The sequence below is a fragment of the Trichechus manatus genome, unplaced genomic scaffold (assembly GCF_000243295.1).
Source record: "Trichechus manatus latirostris isolate Lorelei unplaced genomic scaffold, TriManLat1.0 scaffold00051, whole genome shotgun sequence".
NCBI classification, from domain to species: Eukaryota; Metazoa; Chordata; class Mammalia; order Sirenia; family Trichechidae; genus Trichechus; species Trichechus manatus.
In genome coordinates, this window is record NW_004443987.1 from 16,628,142 (window position 1) to 16,639,768 (window position 11,627).

General features: G+C 37.7%; 1 pseudogene; it reads left to right on the top strand.

Moving 5' to 3' along the window:
• The first annotated feature begins 216 nt into the window (after positions 1–216).
• Positions 217–312, top strand: LOC111820801 (uncharacterized; annotated as a pseudogene).
• The last annotated feature ends 11,315 nt before the right edge of the window (positions 313–11,627 follow it).

Here is an 11,627-nt window from a genome sequence, read left to right on the forward strand (position 1 = left end):
TGTTCGCCTTGAGCATTGTGCTCTAGATTACTCGAAAGGTTAGAAAAGAAACTTAAGGAGGCAGTGATTTTATGTTAATGGAACAGGAATAATTTAGAAAAGGAGAGTGAGAATGGGTTCACAACTTGAAGAACGTAACCAATATCAATGAATAATACACATAGAAATTGTTGAATTGGTTAATGTTTTACTGTGTACATTAAAAAAATATATTTGATGCTTGCTTCGGCAGCACATATGCTAAAATTGGAACTATACAGACAAGATTAGCACAAGGATGACATGCAGATTTGTGAAGCTTTCCATATTTTTGACATGTAATGGGGTTGGCAACCAATGTCACAAAACAATATGTGTATTAATTGTTTAAGGAGAAACTAGTTTTCTCTGTAAACTGCCATCTAAAGTACAATAAAAAAATTTAGAAAATTGCTTAAAGACACAAAATTTCAAAAAAAAAATAGTTTGTTGTTTTAATCTCCAAATATTTTAAGATTTTTTCCAGCTATTTTTTCTGTTATTGATAGCCAATTTAATTCCATTATAATCTGAGAACATACTTTGTATGATTTTTATTCCTTTAAATTAGTTAAGGGGTGTTTTATAGCCTAGGATGTGTTTGTTCTATCTTAGTGAATTTAGATTTCTTTTCTGGTGATGTCTTTGTCTAGTTTTAGTATTAGGGAAAAGCTGACTTCATGGAATGAGTTCCCGCATCTATTTTTTGGAATAGTTTGTGATGAATTGGTGTCAGTTATTTTTAAATGTTTGGTAGAATTCACCAGTAGAGCCATCTGGTCCTAAGCTTTTATTTCTGGGTGGTTTTCTTTTTATACTAAATCAATCTCTTTAGTTTTTATATGTCTATTCCAATTTGTTTTTAAATTTCTTCTTGAATCAGTTTCTGTAGTTTGGGTCTTTCTAGGAATTTTCTATTTTATTTAGGTTTTCTAAATTGTCAGCATATGTTTTTATTAATCTTTTTTTTTTTTTTTAAGTTCTGTAGTGTCAGTAGTAATTTAGCCTCTTTCCTTCCTAATTTTTAGCAATTTTATACTTCTCTCTTATTCTTACTCTAGGTAGAGGTTTTCCAATCATGTTGCTTTTTTCAAAAAACCAACTTTTGCTTTCATTGAGTTCTCTACTTTCTATTCTACATTTTATTTTTTTCCAATCTTTATTATTTTTTCCTTCTACTTTCTTTGAGTTTAGTTTCTCTTCTGTTTCTAGTTTCTTATGGAGGAAAATTAGACTATTGATTTGATGTCTTCATTATTTTTTAATATAGTTATTTAGAGCCATAGATTTCCCTCTAAGCACTGCTTTAGTTGTATCTTACAAATTTTGGTATTTTGTGCTTTTATTTTAATTCTTCTTAGAGTATTTTCTAATTTACCCTGTGGGTTCTTCTTTGACCATAGATTACTTAGGAGTTTGTTATTAAATTTCTACATATTTGTGAATTTCCAAAATTTCTTTTTGTAATTGATTTCTAATTTAATTGTACTGTTATCATAGAACATATTGTTTTGATTGTTTCCTATTCACTCCTTGGTAATAGTATGAGATGGCCAAACATATAACACCCAACACTGAAGGGATGAAATCAAACAGATGTTTATTAATCAAACATACAGCCTCAGTGAAGAACATGGCAAACTATGGAATGATACACAGAGACTGTACTCAGGAATAGAGTGAACAATCACAGCTGTGGGTGGCAGGTTTTTTAGTAATAAGATGGTGGCCCCGTTTCCTCTGAGAAGATGTGATTAATTCACCTAACTGAATAATTTCACAATGAGATGAAATTTCACAATAATTTCACAATGAGATGAAACCCACTAGGTTGAAGACTGGGTGGAGTACAGCTGGTCTGTTTGATAGGGAAACTTGCTGGGTGGGGAGCCTTTGCAATTGTGTAGGGAACATGACTGGCAAGAGAATGGAAACTCACAGTTAGACATTTTGGGTGATGTGAGACATGAAGCTGTCAAGGCAACATGTGAAATTTTAAGTCTTCCAATACACATACTTTAATATTTTAGAATTTATTGAGACTTATTTTATGGCTTAGCACATGCTCCGTTTTGGAGAATGTTCCATGTGCACTTGAGAAGAATGTGTATTTACTGTTGTTTGAGAATGTATCCTATTATTCTCTGTTATCTTCCATCATCTCTACCTGTTTGCTTCTGTGCCTAAGCTGTTACTTTTATATCTCACAAGCGATTGACTTAAGACACACCCAACAATGATATAGCCTTGCTAATATAATGAAGAAAACCTTATTCCCAGATGGGATTACACCCACATGTATAAAAAACTAAATCAAACCCATTGACATCGAGTAGATTCTGACTCAAAGCAAACCCATAGGACAGAGTAGAACTGTCCCATAGGGTTTCCAAAGATGTAAATCTTTACAGAAGCAGACTGCCACATCTTTCTACTGTGGAACAGCTGGTGGATTCGAACCATTGACCTTTCAGTTAGCAGTCGAGCACTTAACCACTGCACCAACATATATTTTTGGAGGACACAATTCAATTCATAATGCATGATATATATTTTTCCAACCTTTGTTGTTGTTGTTGTTGCTAGGTGTTGTTAGGTGCCTTCAAGTTTGTTCCGACTCATAGTGACCCTATGTACAACAGAATGAAACACTACCTGGTCCTGTGCTATCCTCACAATCATTGTTATGGTTGAGCCCATTGCTGCAGTCACTGTGTTAATCCATCTCATTGAGGGTCTTCTTCTTTTTCGCTGGCCCTCTACCAAGCATGATGTCCTTCTCCATGGACTGATCCCTCCTGATAAATATCCAAAGTATGTGAGACTTAAGGAGCATTCTGGCTGTACTTCTTCCAAGACAAATTTCCAACCTTTAACATAACATTTTTGTATTTTTGAATCTACAGTGTATTTCCTCTAGACAGCATATGGTTGGGTTCTGTTTATGATTCGATTTGGCAATGTCTACCTTTGCTTAATACATTCACATTTAATATTATTATTGATATAGTTGGATTTCTAAGTGCCATTTTACTTTTTTTTTTCTACGTGCCTCATGTCTTCCTTGTTAATCTATTCTCCTGTTACTAGTTTCTTTTGCATTAAATCAATATTTAGTAATGTAACATTTTAATTCCTTTAAATTTTAATATTTAGTAATGTAACATTTTAATTCCTTTAATATTTTATTTTATTAGTAATTATTTTAGGGATTACTGTGCACATACTAAGGAATCTGAATTTATTCAGATTTTACTAACTTAAATCCATTAAAAGTTTGAAATATCACAGCTATTTTCTGTTTCCCCTTTAGTGATATTACGTGCACACGTGTGACTAGGTGTACTTATAAACTGAATATTATATTAATGAATTATTACTTTATATACTTTCAGGTAATTTAAAAAACCGAGAAAGCCAAGAGAGTAAGTATATATTTATAGAGTTTTTTTATGTCGTTGTTAGGAGGCATCAGGTCAGTTACAACTCATAGCAACCCCATGTACAACAGAACAAAACACTGCCTGGTCCTGGGCCATCCTCACAATCATTGTTATGCTTGAGCCCATCATTGCAGCCACTGTGTCAATCTATCTTGTTGAGGGTCTTCCTCTTTTTCGCTGACCCTCTACTTTACCAAGCATGATGTCCTTCTCCAGGGATTGGTCCCTCCTGATAACTTGTTTAAGTACGTGAGATAAAATCTCACTATTCTTGCTTCTAAGGAGCACTCTGACTGTACTTCTTCCAAGACAGATTTGTTCCTTCTTCTGGCAGTCCGCAGCATATTCAACATTCTTCGCCAACACCATAATTCAAAGGCGTCAACTCTTCTTCGGTCTTCCCTATTCACTCATTGTTCAACTTTCTCATGCATATGAGAATGCAAAAAACAGAGTCAACCTTAATGATGTGGATGCAGTAGAGTTTCTGGGACCTTCATTTGCTGAGGTGGCAAGACTCAAAATGAAAAGAAACAGCTTCAAACATTCATTAATAACCAGAACATGAAATGTACGAAGTATGAATCTAGGAAAATTGGAAGTTGTCAAAAATAAAATGAACCACATAAAGATTGATATCCCAGGCATTAGTGAGCTGAAATGAACTGTTATTGGTCATTTTGAATTGGACAATCATATCGTCTACTATGACGGGAATGACAAATTGAAGAGAAATGACATCGCATTCATCGCCAAAAAGAACATTTGAAGATCTATCCTGAAGTACAACGCTGTCAGTGATAGGATAGTACCCATACCCCTACAAGGAAGACCAGTTAATACGACTATTATTCAAATTTACACACCAACCACTAAGGCCAAATATGAAGAATTTGAAGATTTTTACCAACTTCTGCAGTCTGAAATTGATCAAATATGCAATCAAGATGCATTGATAATTACTGGTGATTGGAATGTGAAAGTTGGGAGCAAAGAAGGATCAGTAGTTGAAAAATATGGCCTTGATGATACAAATGATGCCAGAGATCGCATGATAGAATTTTGCAAGACCAACAGCTTCTTCATTGCAAATGTCTTTTTTAAACAACATAAACGGTGACTATACATGTGGACCTCACCAGACGGAAAACACAGGAATCAAATCAACTACATCTGTGGAAAGAGACAACGTAGCTCAATATAATCCATTTTTTTTAAATAGTTATTTTCTTATTTACTATTTCTTCTTCACTTCATTTGTTCCTGTCAATTAGAGTTCCCATCTGGGGTCATAGCCTTATTCCAATGCAGCTTTGCTCCCACCCACCTTCTTTAGGTTGTTGCAGTTACTGTGAAATATATTACATTTTTATTTGTAATCAAAACCAAAAAACCAAACCCGTTGCCATTGAGTCAATTCTGACCCATAGTGACCTTATAGGACAGAGTTGAACGGCCCCTAGTGTTTCCAGGGAGTGTCTGGTGGATTCGAACTGCTGACCTTTTAGTTAGCAGACGAGCTCTTAACCACTACACCACCAGGGCTCCTTATTTGTTTTAGGTCTGCACTAATTAGCTAGGGGAAAAGTGGGCATATCTTTCCTTCATTGCTAACTGCATGGTAAGGATCAGCATGAATCCAATTCCCACCCGGAAATAGATCTAGTCTACACCTTCCCATGTCTCCATTATCTTCATATCACATGGTATTATGCTCTCTAACTCTCATCACTCAAAGTTAGGTCAAACCTTACAAGTTAAAAGGACACTGCCCTTCAGATCAGCTACCCATGTAGTTCTTCTCTGATCCTAGGTGTCACAAGCTAGGTCAGACACACAAGTTAGAAGGACTCTGTCCTTCTGATTGACTGCTTATGCAGCCCTTCTCTGAATTAGCTACCCTGAGCTAAGTCACGGCACACAAGTTAGCAGGACTCTGTCCTTCCTATTACCAAATAGGCAGATGCCAGCCCCTGCTGGTTTTCATTGTCCCCCGTGGTTTGGTTAATTCTCTAGAACAGCTCATAGAATTCACGGAGACTATCTACTTAGTTATCCATTTATTATAACCAGAAAGGATACAAATAAAGAGACACATAAGGTGAATTCTGGGATGAGTCTCGATGGGAAACTTCTTTTGTCCCCAGGGACGTACCACCCTCCTGAGAGTAGATGTTCTCACCAATCCAGGAAGCCCCTGAACTTCTGTGTTCAATGCCTTTTATTGGCAACACTGTACATTCATGTATTATGGGGCCTCATTGCATAGTCATGATTGATTGAAATATTGCATATGCATGATTGCATTATGCCGTTCTCCCTTCCTTAGGTTGGCTGACCATGTGTGATCTTGGTGCCCCCCATTCATTTGCACACATTTAAGTGCTGCCTAGTTGTTTTAGAAGCAAAGACATCCCAATTGCTTGGGAAATTTCAAGGCCTACCTTTCAGAAACAAAGAAATAGGCAAAATCAGTTTCTTTGTATTACAAGGTCCAAAAGACTATTATATAAATATTGTTTTATGCAAATTCTTTCTGTCAACTAAGGGAAAAATTAGAAATATTCATTTATAATTACATGTTTACCAGTGCTGTTTGCTTATTATGTGGGTACAAATTTACTGTCAGGGCTCACTTGCTTTCAGAATGAAAAACTTTCTTTAATATTTCTTGAAATGTGGGCTATTATCAATAAATTCTCTATTTTTGTTTATCTGTGAAGGTCTTTATTTCACTTTAATTTTTGAAAATTAGGCTTCCTAGATATAAGATTTTTGTTTACTAGTTTTCTTTTCCTCTTAGCACTTTGAATATCCTGCTGCCTTCTGAGCTGCACTGTTTCTGATGAGAAATCAGTTTTTGATTTTATTAGAGTTCCCATGTACATTAAGAGTTATTTTTCTTGGAAAATATGAGGCAAGGAAATTCTTGGAAGACGGCAGCATAAACAGATCACCATTCCTACCCTCCCCAACAAATACACCAAGAAATAAAACAAAAAGATGGTGCTTGGCTTTAAAGGACTCTGAATCATGCAGCAGAGGACAACAGCAGAGATTTGCAGATGGGCAAGAATAATGAGGCAATGATAAGTCATATATGATAGGAAAATTGCTTCTCTCACAGTCCCTGTCCCTCCTTCCAGCCATGCAGGCCACCAACTGGGGAAGTGACCCCAGCAAAAGAGCCAGTTTCCCTAGCCACCACACCTCCTGCCTGTGCAAAGAGACAGTACCCCAAGCTTCTGCTCTAAAATCAACAAAGCAGACCTCCTTAGGGGTCTGTTCTGAGTATGCAGGTCCCTCCCCTACCTGATAACTGTCAACTTCCAGGCCACTGCGAATTGCTATGGAAGGTCCCTGTAGTGGAGCCTGCTCACACAGCCAGCACTCTGCCTGCCTGTTTGCATATCCCATAGCTCAGACCTCTGAAATCAACAGAACAAGTCTCCCTGGGGGTCAGTTCAGGTCTGTCTATCTCCCCTTCTGGGCAATGTTGATGGCTACTGACTGAGCCTGCTGAGAGCTAGAAAGCAGATGCCTTCAGTGGAGCCTGCACTCACAGCCAACATCCTATGAATGGGGATTTGATAGCAATAAGGCAGACCTCCCTGGGGGTCTGTTTGGAGTGTGCCAACCCCTCTCGCACCCAGGCTGCTGTGAATTGCTACAGAAGACACCTCCAGTGGAGTCTACTTCCATAGCCAGTCTTCTGCCTTCTTGCACACCCCATAGTTCAGGACTCTGAATGCAATAAGATCTCACTGGGGGGTCAGTTTGGGTCTGTCTGCCCCCACTTGTGGTCAGTGCTGACAGCTGCTGACTGAGGTTGCTGTGAGCTAGGAAGTGAGCACCTTGAGTGGAGCCTACACCCACTGCCAACATATTTCAGGTGGTAGCAACAAGGCAGCCCTCCCTGAGTGTCCATTCAGAGCATGCCGGCCCCTCCCACATCTGGTAACTGTTGGCAGCCAGGCTGCTGTAAATTACTACAGAAGGCTCCCTACAGTGGAGTCTGCTCACATAGCCAGCAACCTGTCTGCCTGCACACATCATAACTCAGGCCTCTGAAATCAACAAAACAGATCTCCCTGGAGGTCACATCGGGTTTGTCTGCCCACCCTTACGGTCTGCACTGAGAACTGCTGACTGAGACTGCTGTGAGCAAGGAAACAGGTGCCTTGAGTGCAACCTGCATCCACTGCTAACATACTACTGATCAGGCTCTGATAGCCATAAAGTAGACCTCCCCGTGGGTCCTTTCAGAGCAAGCCAGCCCGTTCTTACTAGTAACTGTAGGCTGCCAGGCTGCTGCAAATTGTTACAGAATACCACCTGCAGGGAAGTTCACTCCCACAACCAGTACTCTGCCTGCACACAGTACCCCATATGTTGGTATGCCCCCCCTTTCCAGTCAGCACTGAGAACTGCAGGCTGAGGCTGCTGTGAGCTAGGAGGTGGATACCTTGAGTGAACCCTTCACCCACACCTAACACACTACTGATGAGGCTCAGACATCAACAAGGCAGATTTCCCAGGGGGTTTGTTTGGAGTATGCCAGCCCTTTCCCATCCAGTAGCTGTCAGCTGCTGGACTGATATGAACTGCCACTGACGGCCCCCTGCAGAGGAGCTGGAAGACAGGTCACTTAAGTGAAGACTGCTTCCCCAACCAACACAGGGCTGCTGAGGCTCTGAAATCAATAAGACTGATCTCTCAGAGATCTATCTAAGAAGTATCAGCCCCTCCTCCTTTTGATATAGAGGAAAGTTTGCCTGAATGCTAGCTCAGTTATAAGCAGCTCCCAAAGAACTGGGAAGAAAGCCTTGGGTAAAACCTGAGGGCAACACCTGCCTCTACAACAGGCTCACTGGGTGGGGGCTTTTTGAATGAAAATGTGGTTGCAGAAACAGAGCAGAGGAGGGAGTGATAATCAGAGAGACAGGACTGTGCCTCTTGGTGGACAGATTGATTAGTGCATGATATTTTCCTGAGTGGTTATACCCTCTGTTGGATAGATTGATCACTGCATGTTCTCTGGGGTTAGGAAATATTGAAAGTTGAAAACTGAGATGTGAACTTTCTAATTCTAATTAAATCAGGGAAGGAGAAGGATTTATCACATAGAGTGAGAAGAAGCAGTAAGCAAGGGCAGAAGGCTCTTTCCATCTAAGAGTTTCTTGCAAAAAGTAGTGAAAACAAACAAAAAAAAAAAACAAATACTAGGGAGAACTGAGAAAGTTAACACCTTCAAAAATTCCAATGCCCAAACTCCTGCCCCCCAAAGAATCACAAGTCATACAGAGATAAGATAAATGATGGCCCATCAAAATGAACAAAATGAGGAGAGTAAAATAACATCTATGGAAGCCTGAATAATGAACAGAATGGAAGACTATACTACAAAAATGTTAAATATAATCAAAGAACTAAGGGAAAGCATAGACAATGATTTAAAGAAAATAAGAAAAACTGCGTGAACAAAACAAAGATTTTTAAAAAGAGATAGACACTCTAAAAAGAAAACAAATAGAAATATTGTAACTGAAAGACACAATAATGGAAATGAGAAACACAACAGAAGGATTTTCCAACATATTTAATCAGATGCAAGAAAGAATCAGTGAATTAGAGGATAAGAAGGTGGGAATTATGGAGGCTGAAGAGAAACAAGAACGGAGGCTCAAGACTGCTAAACACAGTTTACTGGAATTATGAAACAACATCAAGAGACTTGTCTTAGTCATCTAGTGTTGCTATAACAGAAATACCACAAGTGGGTGGCTTTAACAAACAGAAATTTATTTTCTCACATTTCAGGAGGCAAGAAGTCCAAATTCAGGGTGCCGGCTCTAGGGGAAGTCTTTCTTTCTCTGTCGGCTCTGGAGGAAGGTCCTTGTCTCTTTTGAGCTTCTGCTCCTGGGTGATTTCCATGTGGCTTGGCATCCTTCTTCCCCATCTCTGCTTCCTTAAACTTTTCCTTTTATATTTTGTAAGAGATTGACTTAAGACACACCCTACACTAATCCTGTCTCATTAGCATAACACAGACAATATATTCCAAAATGGGATTATAACCACAGGCATAGAGATTAGGATTTACAACACATATTTTTGGGGGACATAATTAAATCCACAACAAGACCTAATATATGCATCATGGGAATTCAAGAAGGAGATAAGAGAGATAAATGCACATAAAGAATATTTGAAGAAATAAAGACAGAAAATTTCTTGAATCTGAGGAAGAACATGAATCTACAAATTCAAGACTGTCAAAGAACTCCAAATAGGATAAACCCAAGGAGGTCTACAATGAAACACATTGTAACCAAGCTCCCCAAAATTAAAGAGAGAATCCTGAAGGCAGCAAGAGAGAAACAAACAGTCACATGTGAAGGATACTCAATAAGTTTAAGTGTCTATTTCTCTTCAGGAACATTGGAGGCCAAAAGGCAATGGAATGATATATCTAAAGTGTTAAGAGACAGAGAAAAGAAAAATACTGTGAATCACAGATACTATACCCAGTGAAAATGTCCTTCAAGAATGAGGATGAAGTTAAAACATTCCCAGACAAACAGAAGCTTAGAGAGTTCATATCTACCAGACCAGCCCTACACAAAATACTAATGGAAGTCCTGCAGATGCAAGAGAAAATACACCAGAATGTAATTCAAAGTCATACATAAAAGAAATATTTCTATTAAAGGTAATTGCATTAGCAAGTCTAAGGACTAGTAATAAGGTATTCATACTTGATAATTCCATTTTTTTTGTCCTTCAGGCTTTTTAATGACAAATGTATAAAAAGTAAAGATAAAATTATGTTACAGGGCACATGAAACATACAGATGTAATCAGTAGCAAAAACAACTAAAATGGGGGAGGAGTAGCACAGGTATAGAATTTCTTGTATGTTACTGAAGTTAGGTTAGTATCAACTTACCATAGAATGTTATTAATGCAAGATGTCAAATGTAATATTAATGGTAACTACTAAGAAAATATCTTAAAAACATGGAAACAAAAGAAAAGGAGAAGGGAACTAAAACGTCTCACTACAAAAAAAAAAAAAAAAAAAAAAAGCCCACAAAAGCAGGCAGTAGTAAAGAAAAAAGACAAGAAAGGATTATGACACACAAGAAACAAATAACAAAATGACAGATGCAAGTACTTTCTTATCAGTTATTACAGTAAATGTAAATAGACTAAATCAAAAGACAGAAAGTGGAAGAATGGAAAAAAAACATGATCCAATTATACGCTGTCTACAAGAGACACATCTTAGACCCAAGGACACAAACAGATGAAAGTGAAATAATAGAAAATATATCCCATGCAAATAATAACCAAGAGAGCTGGCATGGTACTCTTAATATTGGACAATGAAGCCTTTAAGATAAAATCTGTTAGAAGAGATAAAGATGGACATTAAAGGGGTCAATTCCTCGAAAAGATTTTACAGTCATAAACTTCTACACACTCAAGATCAGAGCACCTAAATATATAAAGCAAACACTGATAGAATGGAAGGGAGAAATAGTATTACCGTAATAGTTGGATATTTCAGTACATCATTTTCAATATTGGTCAGGACATCTAGAAAGAAGATCAACAAGAAAGGAGAAGACTTGAATAACACTATAAACCAACTAGACCGAACAGAAATGTATAGAACACTTCATCCAACAATAACACAATATATATTCTACTCCAGTGCATATGGATCATTCTCCAGAATAGACCACATGTTAAGTCATAAAGCAAGTCTCAATAAATTTAAAAAAGATTGAAGTCATACAAAGTATTTTCTCAGAACACAGTGGACTGAAACTAAGAATCAAAAACAGAAAGAAAAAAAACCCTGGAAAATATGCAAACATATGGAAATTAAACAACACACTATTAAACTACCAATGGGTCAAGAAAAATTCAAAAAGAAATCACAAATTACTTAGAGTCAATTGAAAATGAAAGCACAACATACTAAAACCTATGGGATGAAGCAAAGACTGTATTCAGAATGAAACTTATAGCAATAAATGCCTAGGTGGAAACAGAAGATCTCAAATCAACAGCCTAACTCTACAACTTCAGGAAGTAGAAATAAAAGAACAAACTAAGCCTAAAGCTACCAGAAGAAAGAAAATAACAAAGATCAGA